The 26,045-nt window shown below is 46.0% G+C and overlaps 1 protein-coding gene across 1 annotated transcript in view; it reads left to right on the top strand.

The window, feature by feature from the left end:
• The first annotated feature begins 14,244 nt into the window (after positions 1-14,244).
• The window catches only part of LOC142917391 (gap junction gamma-1 protein-like), a 38,016-nt gene continuing 26,215 nt past the window's right edge, over positions 14,245-26,045 (top strand). The window contains exon 1 of the mRNA XM_076062042.1: positions 14,245-14,353. The gene's annotated coding sequence lies outside the window, so the exon portion shown is untranslated. The remainder of the gene's footprint in view (positions 14,354-26,045) is intronic.

Here is a 26,045-nt window from a genome sequence, read left to right as displayed (position 1 = left end):
ATGCACTGACTCACTCACACATCATACACTGACTCACTCACACCATGCACTGACTCACTCACACATCATACACTGACCTTCTCACACATACACTGACTCACTCACACCATGCACTGACTCACTCACACATTATGCACTGACTCACTCACACATCATACACTGACTCACTCACACCATGCACTGACTCACTCACACATCATACACTGACTCACTCACACACCATACACTGACTCACTCACACATCATACACTGACTCACTCACACACCATACACTGACTCACTCACACATCATACACTGACTCACTCACACATCATACACTGACTCACTCACACATCATACACTGGCTCACTCAAACATCATACACTGACTCACTCACACATCATACACTGACTCACTCACACATCATACACTGACTCACTCACACATCATACACTGACTCACTCACACATCATACACTGACTCACTCACACATCATACACTGGCTCACTCAAACATCATACACTGACTCACTCACACATCATACACTGACTCACTCACACATCATACACTGACTCACTCACACATCATACACTGACTCACTCACACACCATACACTGACTCACTCACACATCATACACTGACTCACTCACACACCATACACTGACTCACTCACACATCATACACTGACTCACTCACACATCATACACTGACTTTCTCACACATCATGCACTGACTCACTCACACATCATACACTGACTCACTCACACATCATACACTGACTCACTCACACATCATGCACTGACTCACTCACACATCATACACTGACTCACTCACACCATGCACTGACTCACTCACACCATGCACTGACTCACTCACACATCATACACTGACTCACTCACACCATGCACTGACTCACTCACACATCATACACTGACTCACTCACACATCATACACTGGCTCACTCAAACATCATACACTGACTCACTCACACATCATACACTGACTCACTCACACATCATACACTGACTCACTCACACATCATACACTGACTCACTCACACATCATACACTGGCTCACTCAAACATCATACACTGACTCACTCACACCATGCACTGACTCACTCACACATCATACACTGACTCACTCACACCATGCACTGACTCACTCACACATTATGCACTGACTCACTCACACATCATACACTGACTCACTCACACCATGCACTGACTCACTCACACATCATACACTGACTCACTCACACATCATACACTGACTCACTCACACATCATACACTGACTCACTCACACATCATACACTGACTCACTCACACCATGCACTGACTCACTCACACCATGCACTGACTCACTCACACATCATACACTGACTCACTCACACCATGCACTGACTCACTCACACATCATACACTGACTCACTCACACCATGCACTGACTCACTCACACCATGCACTGACTCACTCACACATCATACACTGACTCACTCACACCATGCACTGACTCACTCACACATCATACACTGACTCACTCACACACCATACACTGACTCACTCACACATCATACACTGGCTCACTCAAACATCATACACTGACTCACTCACACCATGCACTGACTCACTCACACATCATACACTGACTCACTCACACCATGCACTGACTCACTCACACATTATGCACTGACTCACTCACACATCATACACTGACTCACTCACACCATGCACTGACTCACTCACACATCATACACTGACTCACTCACACACCATACACTGACTCACTCACACATCATACACTGACTCACTCACACACCATACACTGACTCACTCACACATCATACACTGACTCACTCACACATCATACACTGACTCACTCACACATCATACACTGACTCACTCACACATCATACACTGACTCACTCACACATCATACACTGACTCACTCACACATCATACACTGACTCACTCACACATCATACACTGGCTCACTCAAACATCATACACTGACTCACTCACACATCATACACTGACTCACTCACACATCATACACTGACTCACTCACACATCATACACTGACTCACTCACACACCATACACTGACTCACTCACACATCATACACTGACTCACTCACACACCATACACTGACTCACTCACACATCATACACTGACTCACTCACACATCATACACTGACTTTCTCACACATCATGCACTGACTCACTCACACATCATACACTGACTCACTCACACATCATACACTGACTCACTCACACATCATGCACTGACTCACTCACACATCATACACTGACTCACTCACACCATGCACTGACTCACTCACACCATGCACTGACTCACTCACACATCATACACTGACTCACTCACACCATGCACTGACTCACTCACACATCATACACTGACTCACTCACACATCATACACTGGCTCACTCAAACATCATACACTGACTCACTCACACATCATACACTGACTCACTCACACATCATACACTGACTCACTCACACATCATACACTGACTCACTCACACATCATACACTGACTCACTCACACATCATACACTGGCTCACTCAAACATCATACACTGACTCACTCACACCATGCACTGACTCACTCACACATCATACACTGACTCACTCACACCATGCACTGACTCACTCACACATTATGCACTGACTCACTCACACATCATACACTGACTCACTCACACCATTCACTGACTCACTCACACATCATACACTGACTCACTCACACATCATACACTGACTCACTCACACATCATACACTGACTCACTCACACATCATACACTGACTCACTCACACCATGCACTGACTCACTCACACCATGCACTGACTCACTCACACATCATACACTGACTCACTCACACCATGCACTGACTCACTCACACATCATACACTGACTCACTCACACCATGCACTGACTCACTCACACCATGCACTGACTCACTCACACATCATACACTGACTCACTCACACCATGCACTGACTCACTCACACATCATACACTGACTCACTCACACATCATACACTGGCTCACTCAAACATCATACACTGACTCACTCACACATCATACACTGACTCACTCACACATCATACACTGACTCACTCACACATCATACACTGACTCACTCACACATCATACACTGACTCACTCACACATCATACACTGGCTCACTCAAACATCATACACTGACTCACTCACACCATGCACTGACTCACTCACACATCATACACTGACTCACTCACACCATGCACTGACTCACTCACACATTATGCACTGACTCACTCACACATCATACACTGACTCACTCACACCATGCACTGACTCACTCACACATCATACACTGACTCACTCACACACCATACACTGACTCACTCACACATCATACACTGACTCACTCACACACCATACACTGACTCACTCACACATCATACACTGACTCACTCACACATCATACACTGACTCACTCACACATCATACACTGACTCACTCACACATCATACACTGACTCACTCTCACATCATACACTGACTCACTCACACATCATACACTGACTCACTCACACCATGCACTGACTCACTCACACCATGCACTGACTCACTCACATCATACACTGACTCACTCACACCATGCACTGACTCACTCACACATCATACACTGACTCACTCACACCATGCACTGACTCACTCACACATCATACACTGACTCACTCACACATCATACACTGACTCACTCACACATCATACACTGACTCACTCACACATCATGCACTGACTCACTCACACATCATACACTGACTCACTCACACATCATACACTGACTCACTCTCACATCATACACTGACTCACTCACACATCATACACTGACTCACTCACACATCATACACTGACTCACTCACACCATGCACTGACTCACTCACACCATGCACTGACTCACTCACACATCATACACTGACTCACTCACACCATGCACTGACTCACTCACACATCATACACTGACTCACTCACACCATGCACTGACTCACTCACACCATGCACTGACTCACTCACACATCATACACTGACTCACTCACACCATGCACTGACTCACTCACACATTATACACTGACTCACTCACACATCATACACTGACTCACTCACACATCATACACTGACTCACTCACACATCATACACTGACTCACTCACACATCATACACTGACTCACTCACACATCATACACTTACTCACTCACACATCATACACTGACTCACTCACACATCATACACTGGCTCACTCAAACATCATACACTGACTCACTCACACATCATACACTGACTCACTCACACAATGCACTGACTCACTCACACATCATACACTGACTCACTCACACCATGCACTGACTCACTCACACATCATACACTGACTTTCTCACACATACACTGACTCACTCACACCATGCACTGACTCACTCACACATTATGCACTGACTCACTCACACATCATACACTGACTCACTCACACCATGCACTGACTCACTCACACATCATACACTGACTCACTCACACACCATACACTGACTCACTCACACATCATACACTGACTCACTCACACACCATACACTGACTCACTCTCACATCATACACTGACTCACTCACACATCATACACTGACTCACTCACACATCATACACTGACTCACTCACACCATGCACTGACTCACTCACACCATGCACTGACTCACTCACACATCATACACTGACTCACTCACACCATGCACTGACTCACTCACACATCATACACTGACTCACTCACACCATGCACTGACTCACTCACACCATGCACTGACTCACTCACACATCATACACTGACTCACTCACACCATGCACTGACTCACTCACACATCATACACTGACTCACTCACACCATGCACTGACTTACTCACACCATGCACTGACTCACTCACACATCATACACTGACTCACTCACACCATGCACTGACTCACTCACACATCATGCACTGACTCACTCACACATCATACACTGACTCACTCACACATCATACACTGACTCACTCACACATCATACACTGACTCACTCACACATCATACACTGACTCACTCACACATCATACACTGACTCACTCACACATCATACACTGACTCACTCACACATCATACACTGGCTCACTCAAACATCATACACTGACTCACTCACACCATGCACTGACTCACTCACACATCATACACTGACTCACTCACACCATGCACTGACTCACTCACACATTATGCACTGACTCACTCACACATCATACACTGACTCACTCACACAATGCACTGACTCACTCACACATCATACACTGACTCACTCACGCACCATACACTGACTCACTCACACATCATACACTGACTCACTCACACACCATACACTGACTCACTCACACATCATACACTGACTCACTCACACATCATACACTGACTCACTCACACATCATACACTGACTCACTCACACATCATACACTGACTCACTCTCACATCATACACTGACTCACTCACACATCATACACTGACTCACTCACACCATGCACTGACTCACTCACACCATGCACTGACTCACTCACATCATACACTGACTCACTCACACCATGCACTGACTCACTCACACATCATACACTGACTCACTCACACCATGCACTGACTCACTCACACATCATACACTGACTCACTCACACATCATACACTGACTCACTCACACATCATACACTGACTCACTCACACATCATGCACTGACTCACTCACACATCATACACTGACTCACTCACACATCATACACTGACTCACTCTCACATCATACACTGACTCACTCACACATCATACACTGACTCACTCACACATCATACACTGACTCACTCACACCATGCACTGACTCACTCACACCATGCACTGACTCACTCACACATCATACACTGACTCACTCACACATCATACACTGACTCACTCACACATCATACACTGACTCACTCACACATCATACACTGACTCACTCACACATCATACACTGACTCACTCACACATCATACACTGACTCACTCACACATCATACACTGACTCACTCACACATCATACACTGGCTCACTCAAACATCATACACTGACTCACTCACACCATGCACTGACTCACTCACACATCATACACTGACTCACTCTCACATCATACACTGACTCACTCACATATCATACACTGACTCACTCACACATCATACACTGACTCACTCACACCATGCACTGACTCACTCACACCATGCACTGACTCACTCACACATCATACACTGACTCACTCACACCATGCACTGACTCACTCACACATCATACACTGACTCACTCACACCATGCACTGACTTACTCACACCATGCACTGACTCACTCACACATCATACACTGACTCACTCACACCATGCACTGACTCACTCACACATCATGCACTGACTCACTCACACATCATACACTGACTCACTCACACATCATACACTGACTCACTCACACATCATACACTGACTCACTCACACATCATACACTGACTCACTCACACATCATACACTGACTCACTCACACATCATACACTGACTCACTCACACATCATACACTGGCTCACTCAAACATCATACACTGACTCACTCACACCATGCACTGACTCACTCACACATCATACACTGACTCACTCACACCATGCACTGACTCACTCACACATTATGCACTGACTCACTCACACATCATACACTGACTCACTCACACAATGCACTGACTCACTCACACATCATACACTGACTCACTCACGCACCATACACTGACTCACTCACACATCATACACTGACTCACTCACACACCATACACTGACTCACTCACACATCATACACTGACTCACTCACACATCATACACTGACTCACTCACACATCATACACTGACTCACTCACACATCATACACTGACTCACTCTCACATCATACACTGACTCACTCACACATCATACACTGACTCACTCACACCATGCACTGACTCACTCACACCATGCACTGACTCACTCACATCATACACTGACTCACTCACACCATGCACTGACTCACTCACACATCATACACTGACTCACTCACACCATGCACTGACTCACTCACACATCATACACTGACTCACTCACACATCATACACTGACTCACTCACACATCATACACTGACTCACTCACACATCATGCACTGACTCACTCACACATCATACACTGACTCACTCACACATCATACACTGACTCACTCTCACATCATACACTGACTCACTCACACATCATACACTGACTCACTCACACATCATACACTGACTCACTCACACCATGCACTGACTATCTCACACCATGCACTGACTCACTCACATATCATACACTGACTCACTCACACCATGCACTGACTCACTCACACATCATACACTGACTCACTCACACCATGCACTGACTCACTCACACCATGCACTGACTCACTCACACATCATACACTGACTCACTCACACCATGCACTGACTCACTCACACATCATACACTGACTCACTCACACATCATACACTGACTCACTCACACATCATACACTGACTCACTCACACATCATACACTGACTCACTCACACATCATACACTGACTCACTCACACATCATACACTGACTCACTCACACATCATACACTGACTCACTCACACATCATACACTGGCTCACTCAAACATCATACACTGACTCACTCACACCATGCACTGACTCACTCACACATCATACACTGACTCACTCACACATCATACACTGACTCACTCACACAATGCACTGACTCACTCACACATCATACACTGACTCACTCACACCATGCACTGACTCACTCACACATCATACACTGACTTTCTCACACATACACTGACTCACTCACACCATGCACTGACTCACTCACACATTATGCACTGACTCACTCACACATCATACACTGACTCACTCACACCATGCACTGACTCACTCACACATCATACACTGACTCACTCACACACCATACACTGACTCACTCACACATCATACACTGACTCACTCACACACCATACACTGACTCACTCACACATCATACACTGACTCACTCACACATCATACACTGACTCACTCACACATCATACACTGACTCACTCACACATCATGCACTGACTCACTCACACATCATACACTGACTCACTCACACATCATACACTGACTCACTCTCACATCATACACTGACTCACTCACACATCATACACTGACTCACTCACACATCATACACTGACTCACTCACACCATGCACTGACTCACTCACACCATGCACTGACTCACTCACACATCATACACTGACTCACTCACACCATGCACTGACTCACTCACACATCATACACTGACTCACTCACACCATGCACTGACTCACTCACACCATGCACTGACTCACTCACACATCATACACTGACTCACTCACACCATGCACTGACTCACTCACACATCATACACTGACTCACTCACACATCATACACTGACTCACTCACACCATGCACTGACTCACTCACACATTATGCACTGACTCACTCACACATCATACACTGACTCACTCACACATCATACACTGACTCACTCTCACATCATACACTGACTCACTCACACATCATACACTGACTCACTCACACATCATACACTGACTCACTCACACCATGCACTGACTCACTCACACCATGCACTGACTCACTCACACATCATACACTGACTCACTCACACCATGCACTGACTCACTCACACATCATACACTGACTCACTCACACCATGCACTGACTTACTCACACCATGCACTGACTCACTCACACATCATACACTGACTCACTCACACCATGCACTGACTCACTCACACATCATACACTGACTCACTCACACATCATACACTGACTCACTCACACATCATACACTGACGGTAAAGCCACGTAGATAGAAAAAATAATGAAAATAAAAACAATATCACGTTTCCATCGCAACACAAGCAATCGTCTTGTGTTGCGAGTAAATTCCTTTTATTATACATGTAACATTTAGGAATTAGTTGTATAATAAAAAAAAATGTTAAAAAAGAGATGTTAAAAACATATTATACGCACGTTTACTATAACATTATCTTCAAGTCTGCTTATAAAACAGCTTTCGTTATAAAAGTGGAAGGTTTTAATCAACAGTGTATACATGCTGCTGCCATCCTGTGGCTTACATTAACATGGATGGCGACTGCACTGCATGTTCTATACTAAACACACTTCTTATTCCTCCTATTCTTACCTGAAATTATATTTGGTAAATGAAATTGGCCTCCGAGGCATTTACAGCGCTAATTATCTGAATATTTCTCAATTTATTGATGCAATGCACACGTAACAAGAGGATTACAGCTGTAAAACATTAAGATAGCATGGCTAGCGATAAAGCATCTCCCCAGCAATATTCCCCATCAATAAAACAAATTACGAGTTTGGTTGTTTAAACATTGCTTTTTAAGTTTATTAGGCTAATGGGGATTTAATCTTACCTTTTTGGGGAGCAAATCAGACCGTTGTCTATTATTTGTACATCACTTTATTAATTCACCACTGGATGAGGGCTTTCCACCATGTGAGTTGTGAGGATTATGGTGAGAGCAGGAGCATTAAGATGATAGAGCTGCCCACCATGAAGCATAACAGCAGCCTGCACTAAGCCGGTTTGTATGGTGGTCACCGATCGACGCACGATCCAGACTCAACCGTGCTGAGCTTCCGAGATCGCGTGAGATCGGACACATTCCTGGTGACTTGGTTAATTAACATTTAACCCAGTTGCACTCGATTTTTTTGGGATTGTTTAATGCTTTGTTTTACGTAACCCCCCACCCCCCCTTCTCTACTTTTCTAGAAGGAATTAAAAAAAAATGTGTTTTTTCTTCACGGCGCGCTCGTCAGTAAGGCCCCCCCGTGCCTTGAGGACCCCCCGTGCCTTGAGGCCCCCCCGTGTCTCGAGGGCCCCCCCCCCGTGCCGCGAGGCGGAGCGCAGTACCGCTCCGGTCGCGTCGGCGAGCGGGAACGGAAGCGGCACTCGTCCACGACGCCGCCCGCCCCGGCGCCCCGGCCGCCCCGGCCCTCGCCCCGCCGCGCCGCGTAGAAGCCGTCGGTGCCGCACGCGAACCGCGGCGCCTCCATCAGCTCGGAGCCGCGGAGCGTCCTGGCCCAGCGGGGATCGCACCGCAGCGTGGCGCGCAGGGCCAGCCACGCCGGGGCCTGGACGAGGCGGTGCGGGCGCGGCCGGCGGCTTGAGTGGAGGAGGCTCATGGCGATGGGGGAGCGGTGCCGCCCCTGCTTGCCGCTGCTTGCTGCCGCCGTGATCGCGGTGAGGGTAAGAACGGCGAAGCATAGTTCATAGTTAGTTCATAGTTTCATTTATTTTGGTATAGCCCTGTGAGCCATTCGGCTCTTGAATCGGGTGCAACCTCAACAAACAAAAAACATGAACAAGAAAACATCTTAAAGTGACTTTGTGTTGACTATGCAAACAGAAAAATCCAGGAAAAAAAACCATCAAAATATTCCTGAAATAGCACCGTACACCAAGGCTGTGTGCAAAAATCCCAGTGGGATGCAAGTCAAACAACAACAACATCAACCACAAGACAACTAAGATTAAGGCCATCAGTCTAACTCCGTACTACAATAAACAAAAACATGGCCAAAACAAAAAAACTTTTCGAAATCAAAATAAAAGCCATGAATGCAATGTGGCTCCCTCCACTTGCCGGATTTCAGCCACCTCACGCCTCGCTCCTTGCCTCACCTCCTCTCTATCGCCTCACCTCCTCTTTCTCGCCTCACCTCCTCTTCCTCGCCTCACCTCCTCTCCCTCGCCTCACCTCCTCTCGCTCGCCTCACCTCCTCTCGCTCGCCTCACCTCCTCTCTCTCGCCTCAACTCCGCACCTCAAATCACTTTCTTCTCGTCACCTCACATCACCAAACTCCCCACCCCCACACAAGTAGGCACGTGACTGCCCCTCCCCCCCATCACGAGACCCGCCCACCCCCACCCGTAGGCACGTGACTGCCCCTCCCCCCATCACGAGACCCGCCGTCCCTTGGTGTGGACCAATCAGTTTCAAGGACAATGCATATATTATCATAGTATGTTTTTTGTTTGCATTTTGACTGCAGGTATTGTGGTTAATGCAGACATGAATCCTTGTAAAAAGGTTTCAGTTTTGTTGCCAGAAAAAAGGGGAAAAACCCTATTATTATATTTTGGTACTGGCAAAGGAGGTCTAAGGATGTAGATGCTCTACACACATGTTGAGCGCTCGGTTTACCGAACTGTTTAATCTCATCCACGCTCTGCATGCGCTAACCACAACAACTCCCTCTTTGCTTCTTTCTTCTTCCCTCGCTTGGAGAAGTCTCGTGGTATCAATGGCTGCCGCCACGATGACATCTTGTGTTTTGACACGATTGTGATTGGAGGGCGATGTTTAAGTGCTTACTCTTTTTTTTACATCTCAGGTGGCATGCGGTGAGAAATCCTGCGTTTACTCTGCAACACACCGGTGGGGCTTAAGTATGAACTAATTGGCACGTCTTGTTTACGTGACAAACCTTACTAATTGGCTGTGTTGGGTGGTGGTGGGTTAACGACACATTTATGCGATCTAACCCAAACAAAAACCTTTCTACTGTATTCATAGCAATTGACGCCCCCTATTGGAGTGATGTAATTTTTGACCGATGTTTTCCTGGGTTAATAAGTATAGTGACTATAGTCTATATGGTGAATAATATGGCCTACTGTGAGGATTATTTTAAATTGACGCACTAATTGTAATGCTGGTCGTTGTTGTTCGGCATTTTAGCGTACAACAAACGGAGGACGCTGAGGATGCTATGAAGAACTTTCTGAAAATATTTAGAGGGATTTTCTGAGTTGGTAAATTGATTTTGAAACGTCTGACTGAGGTGTTCTAGTAAAATTGCGTCACTTATATTCTTTACGGATGGTCTTCATCATAACAGTAATTTCCTTGCCTGCAACACAACTTGTATAAGTTAATGTTTTTTTTTATAATGTAGTTTATCTAATAAAAACATTTCACGGTTGGTGTTGCATATCTAATCCTCTGATCGTATTACCAGTTTCAGTAAATGGTCGAGAGATGTAATTTTCCACAGTTGTGAAAATAAAGTCAAAGTTTCAAAATACTTTTGAGCGCCGAACGACGCCCCTGAAGGCGTTGAGCAAGCAGAAGGACAAAGAAAATCCTTCTGTGATAGCGGAGGCGTGGAGGGGGGACTGTGGACACAGGTCCTGTATGGGATGGAGTGTTTCTCCAGCGACCTAGGGGAAGAGATGACAAGCCACATGGTGGGAGACTGTTACGCAGATCTGAGAGAGGTCGCTGTTGTACAGCAGCAGCAGCAGCGGTAGCAGCTGCGGGGATTGACGGGAGGGTAGAACGCGTTGGAACCTGTGCCAGGCTAGGTGCAGGAGGTCACGGGACAGACCCAGCAGGTGACATTAGTTGACTCACCGAGATGACTGGCAGATGCACCACTGTGCCAGGCTAGGTGCAGGAGGTCACGGGACAGACCCAGCAGGTGGCATTAGTTGACTGACCGAGATGACTGGCAGATGCACCACTGTGCCAGGCTAGGTGTAGGAGGTCACGGGACAGACCCAGCAGGTGACATTAGTTGATTCTTTAGCACCCATGCAGAACTGCCATAAAGTGGCGGTGACGTGACCACAGCGCTTGTGCCAGGTTAGGTGCACTTAAAGTGCACACTTTGAGGCCACGTGAAGTATCGAAGGCTCTCTGCGAGCCGGTCACGGGACAGACTGACCGAGATGACTGGCTGTTTCACCACCTGTGCTCCCCATTGTGCCAACTCGCTGTATTTTATCCGCCCAGTGCAACGCTCGTTGTTGTGAGCGTCCCGTCTCCAACCACTGCTGTTGTTGGGAGGGCGACTGCCTCTACTGCCCAGTAGCGTTCTTCAGGAAACTCCTCCACAGAGGCTAATCTTGGCACCGCTGGTCGGCAAGTCCACTCAGCTCCAAATACTCCTGTGCCGCATCAGTCCATCCCTTCTCATAGTTTCATAGTTTCATTTATTTGGTATAGTCCTGTGAGCCATTCGGCTCTTGAATCGGGTGCAACGCAAACAAACAAACAAAAACATGAACAAGAAAACATCTTGAAATGACTTTGTGCATGTGCAAACAGAAAATCCAGGAAAAAAAACATCAAAATAACCTGAAATAGCACCATACACCAACGCTGTGTGCAAAAATCCCATTGGGATGCAAGTCAAACAACAACAAGAAAACTAAGATTAAGGCCATCAGCCTAACTCCGTACTACAATAAACAAAAACATGGCCAAACCAAAAAACTTTTAGAAATCACCAAAATAAAGCCATAAATGCAATGTAACAGTGATCATAGAGCGACAGCTGGCTGCATGAGTCACTCCACAAACAACAGGAGCATCAGTCGGAGTATCAAATTTTTCAATGCACCTTTAAGATCAGCACACTAAATCACAAAACAGATAATACTTTGCAGCGGTCATCCGGTATGAAACATTTTATTTTATTTTAGGCCACTGAATAGCAGTGGCAAGCTAGGGTGTACAACTCCTCTAGAGCAGTTTTGAGTGAAGATCTCATTGGTAGCGATTCAAGTTGCAGTTTATTGGCAATAGCATTCCAGACCCTGGGGGCATCAATAGCAAAGGCCCTTCCTCCGGTTTTTGTACGGCAATAGGGAATGTGAAGCCGGTAGATGAGCAAAGACCCGAGGTCAAAATTTGTTCAAATGTGTTCTTTTAAACAGAGAGGAGATCTAGCACCAGGTAGTCTGCGGATAGTTTTGGGTTCTCCAGCTCATGGTGCGAACCCCTCGCGCACAACAGGGGGGGAATGGAGGGGAATGAGGAGGGAGGAGCCGGAAGTGAGGGGGGGCGGGGTCTGAAGTGAGGGGCGAGGGGGGGGGCGGAGGTGAGGGAGGTGACGGGGGGAAGAGGAGGGCCGGAAGCGAGGGGGGGAGGGGCATAAGTGAGGGGAGGGGCCAGGGGGAGGGTCCAAAGCGAGGACGAAGGAGGGGCCGGATGTGGGGGAGGGGCGGATGTGGAGGGGGTGAAGTGAGGGGGAGGGGCTGGAAGTGAGGGGGGGCAGAAAGATGGCGTCCTAGCCAGGTGCTGTCCCTGTCTCTCATCTCTCTGCGTCATCTCCCAGCTGCTCGGGACGTCTCCTGGGCTCCCGGGCGCTCCAACAGAGGTCTGACTCCACCACCCTTCCCTCTCTCTCCGCTGTCTCCCACGCAGCCGCTGCCGTCTTTGTCTCCCCTTTGCTGCTGTGGCCCCGGCCCCGAGATCTGTGTTTGTGTGCGTGCGAGCGGACGCCTAAACAGCTAGAGAAGAGATGGAGCGCTGTAGATGTAGATGCCACTGGTTCTTCATATTCTACAGATCTAGATGCCACTGGCTCTACACGTTCTGTAGATGTAGATGCCACTGGTTCTGCATGTTCTGCAGATCTAGACGCCACTGGTTCTTCATGTTCTGCAGATGTAAATGCTACTGGTTCTTCACGTTCTGCAGATCTAGATGCCACTGGTTCTACACGTTCTGCAGATCTAGACGCCACTGGTTCTTCGTGTTCTGCAGATGTAGATGTCACTAATTCTTCACGTTCTGCAGATGTAGATGCCACTGGTTCTTCACGTTCTACAGATGTAGATGCCACTAGTTCTTCACGTTCTACAGATGTAGATGCCACTGGTTCTTCATGTTCTGCAGATCTAGATGCCACTGGTTCTTCATGTTCTGTAGATGTAGATGCCACTGGTTCTTCACGTTCTGCAGATGTAGATTTCACTAGTTCTTCACGTTCTGCAGATGTAGATGCCACTGGTTCTTCACGTTCAGTAGACGTAGATGCCACTCGTTCTTCACGTTCTGTAGATGTAGATGCCACTGGTTGTTCACATTCTGTAGATGTAAATGCCACTGTTTCTTCATGTTCTGCAGATGTAGATGCAACTGGTTCGTCATGTTCTGCAGATGTAGATTCCACTGGCTCTTCACGTTCTGTAGATGTAGATGCAACTGGTTCTTCACGTGCTGCAGATGTAGATGCAACTGGTTTTTCACGTTCTGCACATCTAGATGCCACTGGTTCTTCATTTCTGCAGATCTAGATGCCACTGGTTCTACACGTTCTGCAGATCTAGACGCCACTGGTTCTTCGTGTTCTGCAGATGTAGATGCCACTAGTTCTTCACGTTCTGCAGATGTAGATGCCACTGGTTCTTCATGTTCTACAGATGTAGATGCCACTGGTTCTTCATTTTCTGCAGATCTAAATGCTACTGGTTCTTTGTGTTCTGCAGATGTAGATGCCACTGGTTCTTCATGTTCTGTAGATGTAGATGCCACTGGTTCTTCACGTTCTGCAGATGTAGATGTCACTAGTTCTTCACGTTCTGCAGATGTAGATGCCACTGGTTCTTCATGTTCAGTAGACGTAGATGCCACTCGTTCTTCACGTTCTCTAGATGTAGATGCAACTGGTTGTTCACATTCTGAAGATGTAAATGCCACTGTTTCTTCATGTTCTGCAGATGTATATGCAACTGGTTCGTCATGTTCTGCAGATGTAGATTCCACTGGCTCTTCACGTTCTGTAGATGTAGATGCAACTGGTTCTTCACGTGCTGCAGATGTAGATGCCACTGATTCTTCATGTTCTGCAGATCTAGATGCTACTGGTTCTTCATGTTCTGCAGATCTAGGTGCCACTGGTTCTACACGTTCTGCAGATGTAGATGCCACTAGTTCTTCATGTTCTGTAGATGTAGATGCCACTGGTTCTTCACGTTCTGCAGATGTGGATGCCACTAGTTCTTCACGTTCTGCAGATGTAGATGCCACTGGTTCTTCACGTTCAGTAGATGTAGATGCCACTGGTTCTTCACGTTCTGCAGATGTAGATGCAACTGGTTCTTCACGTTCTGCAGATGTAGATTCCACTGGCTCTTCATGTTCTGTAGATGTAGATGCAACTGGTTCTTCACGTGCTGCAGATGTAGATGCCATTGATTCTTCATGTTCTGCACATCTAGATGCTACTGGTTCTTCATGTTCTGCAGATCTAGATGCCACTGGTTCTTCACGTTCTGCAGATGTAGATGCCACTGATTCCTCATGTTCTGCAGATCTAAATGCTGCTGGTTCTTCATGTTCTGCAGATCTAGATGTCACTGGTTCTTCACGTTCTGCAGATGTAGATGTCACTAGTTCTTCACGTTCTGCAGATGTAGATGCAACTGGTTCTTCACGTTCTGCAGATGCAGATGCCACTGGTTCTTCACATTTAGTAGACGTAGATGCCACTGGTTCTCCACGTTCAGTAGATGTAGATGCCACTGGTTCTTCGCGTTCTGTAGATGTAAATGCCACTGGTTCTTCACATTCTGCAGATGTAGATGCAACTGGTTCTTCACGTTCTGCAGATGTAGATGCCACTGGCTCTTCACGTTCTCTAGATATAGATGCAACTGGTTCTTCACGTTCTGCAGATGGAGATGCCACTGATTCTTTACGTTCTGTAGATGTAGATGCCACTGGTTCTTTACGTTCTGCAGATGTAGATGCCACTGGTTCTTCGCATTCTGCAGATGTTGATGCAACTGGTTCTTCACGTTCTGTAGATGTAGATGCCACTGGTTCTTCACATTCTGCAGATGTAGATGCCACTGTTTTTTCAAGTTCGCAGATGTAGATGCCACTGATTGATAATTGACCACAATACCTGCCCTCGGAACGCAAACAAAAAACAACTCTGATAATGTATGCACTGTCCTTGAAATTGATTGGTCCACACCTGAGACAACTTTCTTTAGAGCCTCGTCTCACATGGTGTTGGACCAGAAGACGCCAAAAGGCGCACAACTCAAAGACAATGCACCATCAGAGTATTTGAGCTCAGGGTAAGCATTTACACCATTGGAAACCTCATTTGCCAGTAACAAAATATGATAATTGGTTTTTTACCCTTTATTCTGGCAACAAAACTGACACCTTTTTTACAAGGAGTCATGTTTACATTGACCACAATGCCTGCGGTCGGAACGCAAACAAAAAACAACTCTAATAATGTATTGGTCCAACACCATGTGAGACGAGGCTCTAAAGAAACCTGTCTCAGGTGTGGACCAATCAATTTCAAGGACAGTGCATACATTATCAGAGTTGTTTTTTGTTTGCGTTCCGACCGCAGGCATTGTGGTCAATGTAAACATGACTGCTTGTAAAAAAGGTGTCAGTTTTGTTGCCAGATAAAAGGGTAAAAAAACAATTATCATATTTTGTTACTGGCAAATGAGGTTTCCAATGATGCCACTGATTCTTCACGTTCTGTAGATGTAGATTCCACTGGTTCTTCACGTTCTGCAGATGTAGATGCCACTGGTCTTTCAAGTTCTGCAGATGTAGATGCCACTGGTTCTTCACGTTCTTCAGATGTAGATGCCACTGGTTCTTCACGTTCTGCAGATGTATATGCAACTGGTTCTTCACGTTCTGCAGATGTAGATGCCACTGGTTCATCATGTTCTGCAGATGTAGATGCCACTGGTTCTTCGTGTTCTGCAGATGTAGATGTAACTGGTTCTTCACGTTCTGCAGATGTAGATGCCACTGGTTCTTCACGTTCAGTAGACGTAGATACCACTTGTTCTTTGCGTTCTGCAGATGTAGATGCCACTGGTTCTTCACGTTCTGCATATGTAGATGTCACTGGTTCTTCGCATTCTGCAGACGATGCCACCGGTTCTTCACATTCTGCAGATGTAGATGCCATTGGTTCTTCACGTTCTACAGATGTAGATGCCACTGGTTCTTCACGTTCTGCAGATGTAGATGCCACTGGCTCTTCATGTTCTGTAGATGTAGATGCAACTGGTTCTTCACGTTCTGCAGATGTAGATGCCACTGGTTCTTCACGTTCTGTAGATGTAGATGCAACTGGTTATTCACATTCTACAGATGTAGATGCCACTGGTTCATCATGTTCTGCAGATGTAGATGCCACTGGTTCTTCGTGTTCTGCAGATGTAGATGCCACTGGTTCTTCATGTTCTGCAGATTTAGATGCCACTGGTTCTTCACGTTCTGCAGGTGTATATGCCACTGGTTCTTTGCGCTCTGCAGATGTAGATGCCACTGGTTCTTCACGTTCTGCAGATGTAGATGTCACTGGTTCTTCGCGTTCTGCAGACGCAGATGCCACTGGTTCTTTGCGTTCTGTAGCTGTAGATGCCAATGGTTCTTCACTTTTTGTAGATGTAGATGCCACTGGTTCTTCACATTCTGCAGATGTAGATGCCATTGGTTCTTCACCTTCTACAGATGTAGATGCCACTGGTTCTTCACGTTCTGCAGATTTAGATGCCACTGGTTCTTCACGTTCTGGAGATGTAGATGCCATTGGTGCTTCACGTTCTGCAGATGTTGATGCCACTGGTTCTTCACGTTCTGTTGATGTAGATGCCACTGGTTCTTCCCGTTCTGCAGATGTAGATGCCACTGTTCATCATGTTCTGCAGATGTAGATGCCACTGGTTCTTCACGTTCTGCAGATGTAGATGCCATTGGTTCTTCACGTTCAGTAGACATAGATGCCACTGGTTTTTCATGTTCTGCAGATGCCACTAGTTCTTCACGTTCTGCAGATATAGATGGCACTGGTTCTTCACGTTCTGCAGATGTAGATGCCACTGGTTCTTCATGTTCTGTATATGTAGATGCAACTGGTTCTTCACGTTCTGCAGATGTACATGCCACTGGTTCTTTACGTTCTGTAGATGTAGATTCAACTGGTTCTTCACGTTCTGCAGATGTAGATGCCACTGGTTCTTCACGTTCTGCAGATGTAGATGCCACTGGTTCTTCACGATCTGCAGATGTAGATGTCACTGGTTCTTCACGTTCTGTAGATGTCGATACAACTGGTTCTTCACGTTCTGCAGATGTAGATGCAACTGGTTCTTCACGTTCTGCAGATGTAGATGCCACTGGTTCATCATGTTCTGCAGATGTAGATGCCACTGGTTCTTCGTTTTCTGCAGATGTAGATGCCACTGGTTCTTCATCTTCTGCAGATTTAGATGCCACTGGTTCTTCACGTTCTGCAGGTGTATATGCCACTGGTTCTTTGCGTTCTGCAGATGTAGATGCCACTGGTTCTTCACGTTCTGCAGATGTAGATGCCACTGGTTCTTCACGTTCTGCAGATGTAGATGCCACTGGTTCTTCATGTTCTGTAGATGTAGATGCCACTGGTTTATCACGTTCTGCAGATGTAGATGCCACTGGTTCTTCACGTTCTGTAGATGTAGATGCAACTGGTTCTTCACGTTCTGCAGATGTAGATGCAACTGGTTCTTCACGTTCTGCAGATGTAGATGCCACTGGTTCATCATGTTCTGCAGATGTAGATGCCACTGGTTCTTCGTGTTCTGCAGATTTAGATGCCACTGGTTCTTCATGTTCTGCAGATGTAGATGCAACTGGTTCTTCACGTTCTGTAGATGTAGATGCCACTGGTTCTTCACGTTCTGTAGATGTAGATGCCACTGGTTCTTCGTGTTCTGCAGATGTAGATGTAACTGGTTCTTCACGTTTATCAGATGTAGATGCCACTGGTTCTTCACGTTCAGTAGACGTAGATACCACTGGTTCTTTGCGTTCTGCAGATGTAGATGCCACTGGTTCTTCACGTTCTGCATATGTAGATGTCACTGGTTCTTCGCATTCTGCAGACGATGATGCCACTGGTTCTTCACATTCTGCAGATGTAGATGCCATTGGTTCTTCACGTTCTACAGATGTAGATGCCACTGGTTCTTCACGATCTGCAGATGTAGATGCCACTGGTTCTTCATGTTCTGTAGATGTAGATGCAACTGGTTCTTCACGTTCTGCAGATGTAGATGCCACTGGTTCTTCACGTTCTGCAGATGTAGATGCCGCTGGTTCTTCACGTTCTGCAGATGTAGATGCCACTGGTTCTTCATATTCTACAGATGTAGATGCCACTGGTTCTTCACGTTCTGCAGATGTAGATGCCAATGGTTCTTCACTTTTTGTAGATGTAGATGCCACTGGTTCTTCACATTCTGCAGATGTAGATGCCATTGGTTCTTCACCTTCTACAGATGTAGATGCCACTGGTTCTTCACGTTCTGCAGATTTAGATGCCACTGGTTCTTCACGTTCTGGAGAAGTAGATGCCATTGGTGCTTCACGTTCTGCAGATGTTGATGCCACTGGTTCTTCACGTTCTGTTGATGTAGATGCCACTGGTTCTTCCCGTTCTGCAGATGTAGATGCCACTGTTCATCATGTTCTGCAGATGTAGATGCCACTGGTTCTTCACGTTCTGCAGATGTAGATGCCATTGGTTCTTCACGTTCAGTAGACGTAGATGCCACTGGTTTTTCATGTTCTGCAGATGCCACTAGTTCTTCACGTTCTGCAGATGTAGATGGCACTGGTTCTTCACGTTCTGCAGATGTAGATGCCACTGGTTCTTCATGTTCTGTATATGTAGATGCAACTGGTTCTTCACGTTCTGCAGATGTACATGCCACTGGTTCTTTACGTTCTGTAGATGTAGATTCAACTGGTTCTTCACGTTCTGCAGATGTAGATGCCACTGGTTCTTCACGTTCTGCAGATGTAGATGCCACTGGTTCTTCACGATCTGCAGATGTAGATGTCACTGGTTCTTCACGTTCTGTAGATGTCGATACAACTGGTTCTTCACGTTCTGCAGATGTAGATGCAACTGGTTCTTCACGTTCTGCAGATGTAGATGCCACTGGTTCATCATGTTCTGCAGATGTAGATGCCACTGGTTCTTCGTTTTCTGCAGATGTAGATGCCACTGGTTCTTCATCTTCTGCAGATTTAGATGCCACTGGTTCTTCACGTTCTGCAGGTGTATATGCCACTGGTTCTTTGCGTTCTGCAGATGTAGATGCCACTGGTTCTTCACGTTCTGCAGATGTAGATGCCACTGGTTCTTCACGTTCTGCAGATGTAGATGCCACTGGTTCTTCATGTTCTGTAGATGTAGATGCCACTGGTTCTTCACGTTCTGCAGATGTAGATGCCACTGGTTCTTCACGTTCTGCAGATGTAGATGCCACTGGTTCTTCATGTTCTGTAGATGTAGATGCCACTGGTTCTTCACGTTCTGCAGATGTAGATGCCACTGGTTCTTCACGTTCTGTAGATGTAGATGCAACTGGTTCTTCACGTTCTGCAGATGTAGATGCAACTGGTTCTTCACGTTCTGCAGATGTAGATGCCACTGGTTCATCATGTTCTGCAGATGTAGATGCCACTGGTTCTTCGTGTTCTGCAGATTTAGATGCCACTGGTTCTTCATGTTCTGCAGATGTAGATGCAACTGGTTCTTCACGTTCTGTAGATGTAGATGCCACTGGTTCTTCACGTTCTGTAGATGTAGATGCCACTGGTTCTTCGTGTTCTGCAGATGTAGATGTAACTGGTTCTTCACGTTTATCAGATGTAGATGCCACTGGTTCTTCACGTTCAGTAGACGTAGATACCACTGGTTCTTTGCGTTCTGCAGATGTAGATGCCACTGGTTCTTCACGTTCTGCATATGTAGATGTCACTGGTTCTTCGCATTCTGCAGACGATGATGCCACTGGTTCTTCACATTCTGCAGATGTAGATGCCATTGGTTCTTCACGTTCTACAGATGTAGATGCCACTGGTTCTTCACGATCTGCAGATGTAGATGCCACTGGTTCTTCATGTTCTGTAGATGTAGATGCAACTGGTTCTTCACGTTCTGCAGATGTAGATGCAACTGTTTATTCACATTCTACAGATGTAGATGCCACTGGTTCATCATGTTCTGCAGATGTAGATGCCACTGGTTCTTCGTGTTCTGCAGATGTAGATGCCACTGGTTCTTCATGTTCTGCAGATTTAGATGCCACTGGTTCTTCACGTTCTGCAGGTGTATATGCCACTGGTTCTTTGCGCTCTGCAGATGTAGATGCCACTGGTTCTTCACGTTCTGCAGATGTAGATGTCACTGGTTCTTCGCGTTCTGCAGACGCAGATGCCACTGGTTCTTTGCATTCTGTAGCTGTAGATGCCAATGGTTCTTCACTTTTTGTAGATGTAGATGCCACTGGTTCTTCACATTCTGCAGATGTAGATGCCATTGGTTCTTCACCTTCTACAGATGTAGATGCCACTGGTTCTTCACGTTCTGCAGATTTAGATGCCACTGGTTCTTCACGTTCTGGAGATGTAGATGCCATTGGTGCTTCACGTTCTGCAGATGTTGATGCCACTGGTTCTTCACGTTCTGTTGATGTAGATGCCACTGGTTCTTCCCGTTCTACAGATGTAGATGCCACTGTTCATCATGTTCTGCAGATGTAGATGCCACTGGTTCTTCACGTTCTGCAGATGTAGATGCCATTGGTTCTTCACGTTCAGTAGACGTAGATGCCACTGGTTTTTCATGTTCTGCAGATGCCATTAGTTCTTCACGTTCTGCAGATGTAGATGGCACTGGTTCTTCACGTTCTGCAGATGTAGATGCCACTGGTTCTTCATGTTCTGTATATGTCGATACAACTGGTTCTTCACGTTCTGCAGATGTAGATGCAACTGGTTCTTCACGTTCTGCAGATGTACATGCCACTGGTTCTTTACGTTCTGTAGATGTAGATTCAACTGGTTCTTCACGTTCTGCAGATGTAGATGCCACTGGTTCTTCACGTTCAGTAGACGTAGATACCACTGGTTCTTTGCGTTCTGCAGATGTAGATGCCACTGGTTCTTCACGTTCTGCATATGTAGATGTCACTGGTTCTTCGCATTCTGCAGACGATGATGCCACTGGTTCTTCACATTCTGCAGATGTAGATGCCATTGGTTCTTCACGTTCTACAGATGTAGATGCCACTGGTTCTTCACGATCTGCAGATGTAGATGCCACTGGTTCTTCATGTTCTGTAGATGTAGATGCAACTGGTTCTTCACGTTCTGCAGATGTAGATGCAACTGGTTATTCACATTCTACAGATGTAGATGCCACTGGTTCATCATGTTCTGCAGATGTAGATGCCACTGGTTCTTCGTGTTCTGCAGATGTAGATGCCACTGGTTCTTCATGTTCTGCAGATTTAGATGCCACTGGTTCTTCACGTTCTGCAGGTGTATATGCCACTGGTTCTTTGCGCTCTGCAGATGTAGATGCCACTGGTTCTTCACGTTCTGCAGATGTAGATGTCACTGGTTCTTCGCGTTCTGCAGACGCAGATGCCACTGGTTCTTTGCATTCTGTAGCTGTAGATGCCAATGGTTCTTCACTTTTTGTAGATGTAGATGCCACTGGTTCTTCACATTCTGCAGATGTAGATGCCATTGGTTCTTCACCTTCTACAGATGTAGATGCCACTGGTTCTTCACGTTCTGCAGATTTAGATGCCACTGGTTCTTCACGTTCTGGAGATGTAGATGCCATTGGTGCTTCACGTTCTGCAGATGTTGATGCCACTGGTTCTTCACGTTCTGTTGATGTAGATGCCACTGGTTCTTCCCGTTCTACAGATGTAGATGCCACTGTTCATCATGTTCTGCAGATGTAGATGCCACTGGTTCTTCACGTTCTGCAGATGTAGATGGCACTGGTTCTTCACGTTCTGCAGATGTAGATGCCACTGGTTCTTCATGTTCTGTATATGTCGATACAACTGGTTCTTCACGTTCTGCAGATGTAGATGCAACTGGTTCTTCACGTTCTGCAGATGTACATGCCACTGGTTCTTTACGTTCTGTAGATGTAGATTCAACTGGTTCTTCACGTTCTGCAGATGTAGATGCCACTGGTTCTTCACGTTCTGCAGATGTAGATGCCACTGGTTCTTCATGTTCTGCAGATCTAGATGCTACTGGTTCTTCATGTTCTGCAGATCTAGGTGCCACTGGTTCTACACGTTCTGCAGATGTAGATGCCACTAGTTCTTCATGTTCTGTAGATGTAGATGCCACTGGTTCTTCACGTTCTGCAGATGTGGATGCCACTAGTTCTTCACGTTCTGCAGATGTAGATGCCACTGGTTCTTCACGTTCAGTAGATGTAGATGCCACTGGTTCTTCACGTTCTGCAGATGTAGATGCAACTGGTTCTTCACGTTCTGCAGATGTAGATTCCACTGGCTCTTCATGTTCTGTAGATGTAGATGCAACTGGTTCTTCACGTGCTGCAGATGTAGATGCCATTGATTCTTCATGTTCTGCACATCTAGATGCTACTGGTTCTTCATGTTCTGCAGATCTAGATGCCACTGGTTCTTCACGTTCTGCAGATGTAGATGCCACTGATTCCTCATGTTCTGCAGATCTAAATGCTGCTGGTTCTTCATGTTCTGCAGATCTAGATGTCACTGGTTCTTCACGTTCTGCAGATGTAGATGTCACTAGTTCTTCACGTTCTGCAGATGTAGATGCAACTGGTTCTTCACGTTCTGCAGATGCAGATGCCACTGGTTCTTCACATTTAGTAGACGTAGATGCCACTGGTTCTCCACGTTCAGTAGATGTAGATGCCACTGGTTCTTCGCGTTCTGTAGATGTAAATGCCACTGGTTCTTCACATTCTGCAGATGTAGATGCAACTGGTTCTTCACGTTCTGCAGATGTAGATGCCACTGGCTCTTCACGTTCTCTAGATATAGATGCAACTGGTTCTTCACGTTCTGCAGATGGAGATGCCACTGATTCTTTACGTTCTGTAGATGTAGATGCCACTGGTTCTTTACGTTCTGCAGATGTAGATGCCACTGGTTCTTCGCATTCTGCAGATGTTGATGCAACTGGTTCTTCACGTTCTGTAGATGTAGATGCCACTGGTTCTTCACATTCTGCAGATGTAGATGCCACTGTTTTTTCAAGTTCGCAGATGTAGATGCCACTGATTGATAATTGTTTTTTTACCCTTTTATCTGGCAACAAAACTGACATCTTTTTTTACAAGGAGTCATGTTTACATTGACCACAATACCTGCCCTCGGAACGCAAACAAAAAACAACTCTGATAATGTATGCACTGTCCTTGAAATTGATTGGTCCACACCTGAGACAACTTTCTTTAGAGCCTCGTCTCACATGGTGTTGGACCAGAAGACGCCAAAAGGCGCACAACTCAAAGACAATGCACCATCAGAGTATTTGAGCTCAGGGTAAGCATTTACACCATTGGAAACCTCATTTGCCAGTAACAAAATATGATAATTGGTTTTTTACCCTTTATTCTGGCAACAAAACTGACACCTTTTTTACAAGGAGTCATGTTTACATTGACCACAATGCCTGCGGTCGGAACGCAAACAAAAAACAACTCTAATAATGTATTGGTCCAACACCATGTGAGACGAGGCTCTAAAGAAACCTGTCTCAGGTGTGGACCAATCAATTTCAAGGACAGTGCATACATTATCAGAGTTGTTTTTTGTTTGCGTTCCGACCGCAGGCATTGTGGTCAATGTAAACATGACTGCTTGTAAAAAAGGTGTCAGTTTTGTTGCCAGATAAAAGGGTAAAAAAACAATTATCATATTTTGTTACTGGCAAATGAGGTTTCCAATGATGCCACTGATTCTTCACGTTCTGTAGATGTAGATTCCACTGGTTCTTCACGTTCTGCAGATGTAGATGCCACTGGTCTTTCAAGTTCTGCAGATGTAGATGCCACTGGTTCTTCACGTTCTTCAGATGTAGATGCCACTGGTTCTTCACGTTCTGCAGATGTATATGCAACTGGTTCTTCACGTTCTGCAGATGTAGATGCCACTGGTTCATCATGTTCTGCAGATGTAGATGCCACTGGTTCTTCGTGTTCTGCAGATGTA

Source organism: Petromyzon marinus, unplaced genomic scaffold (assembly GCF_048934315.1).
Source record: "Petromyzon marinus isolate PM22_M1 ecotype Great Lakes invasive population unplaced genomic scaffold, UKy_Petmar_22M1.pri1.0 PM_G_Scaffold_48, whole genome shotgun sequence".
Lineage (NCBI taxonomy): Eukaryota > Metazoa > Chordata > Hyperoartia > Petromyzontiformes > Petromyzontidae > Petromyzon > Petromyzon marinus.
Note: the sequence above shows the minus strand (reverse complement) of the source record. Positions and strands in the feature narration are given on the sequence as shown.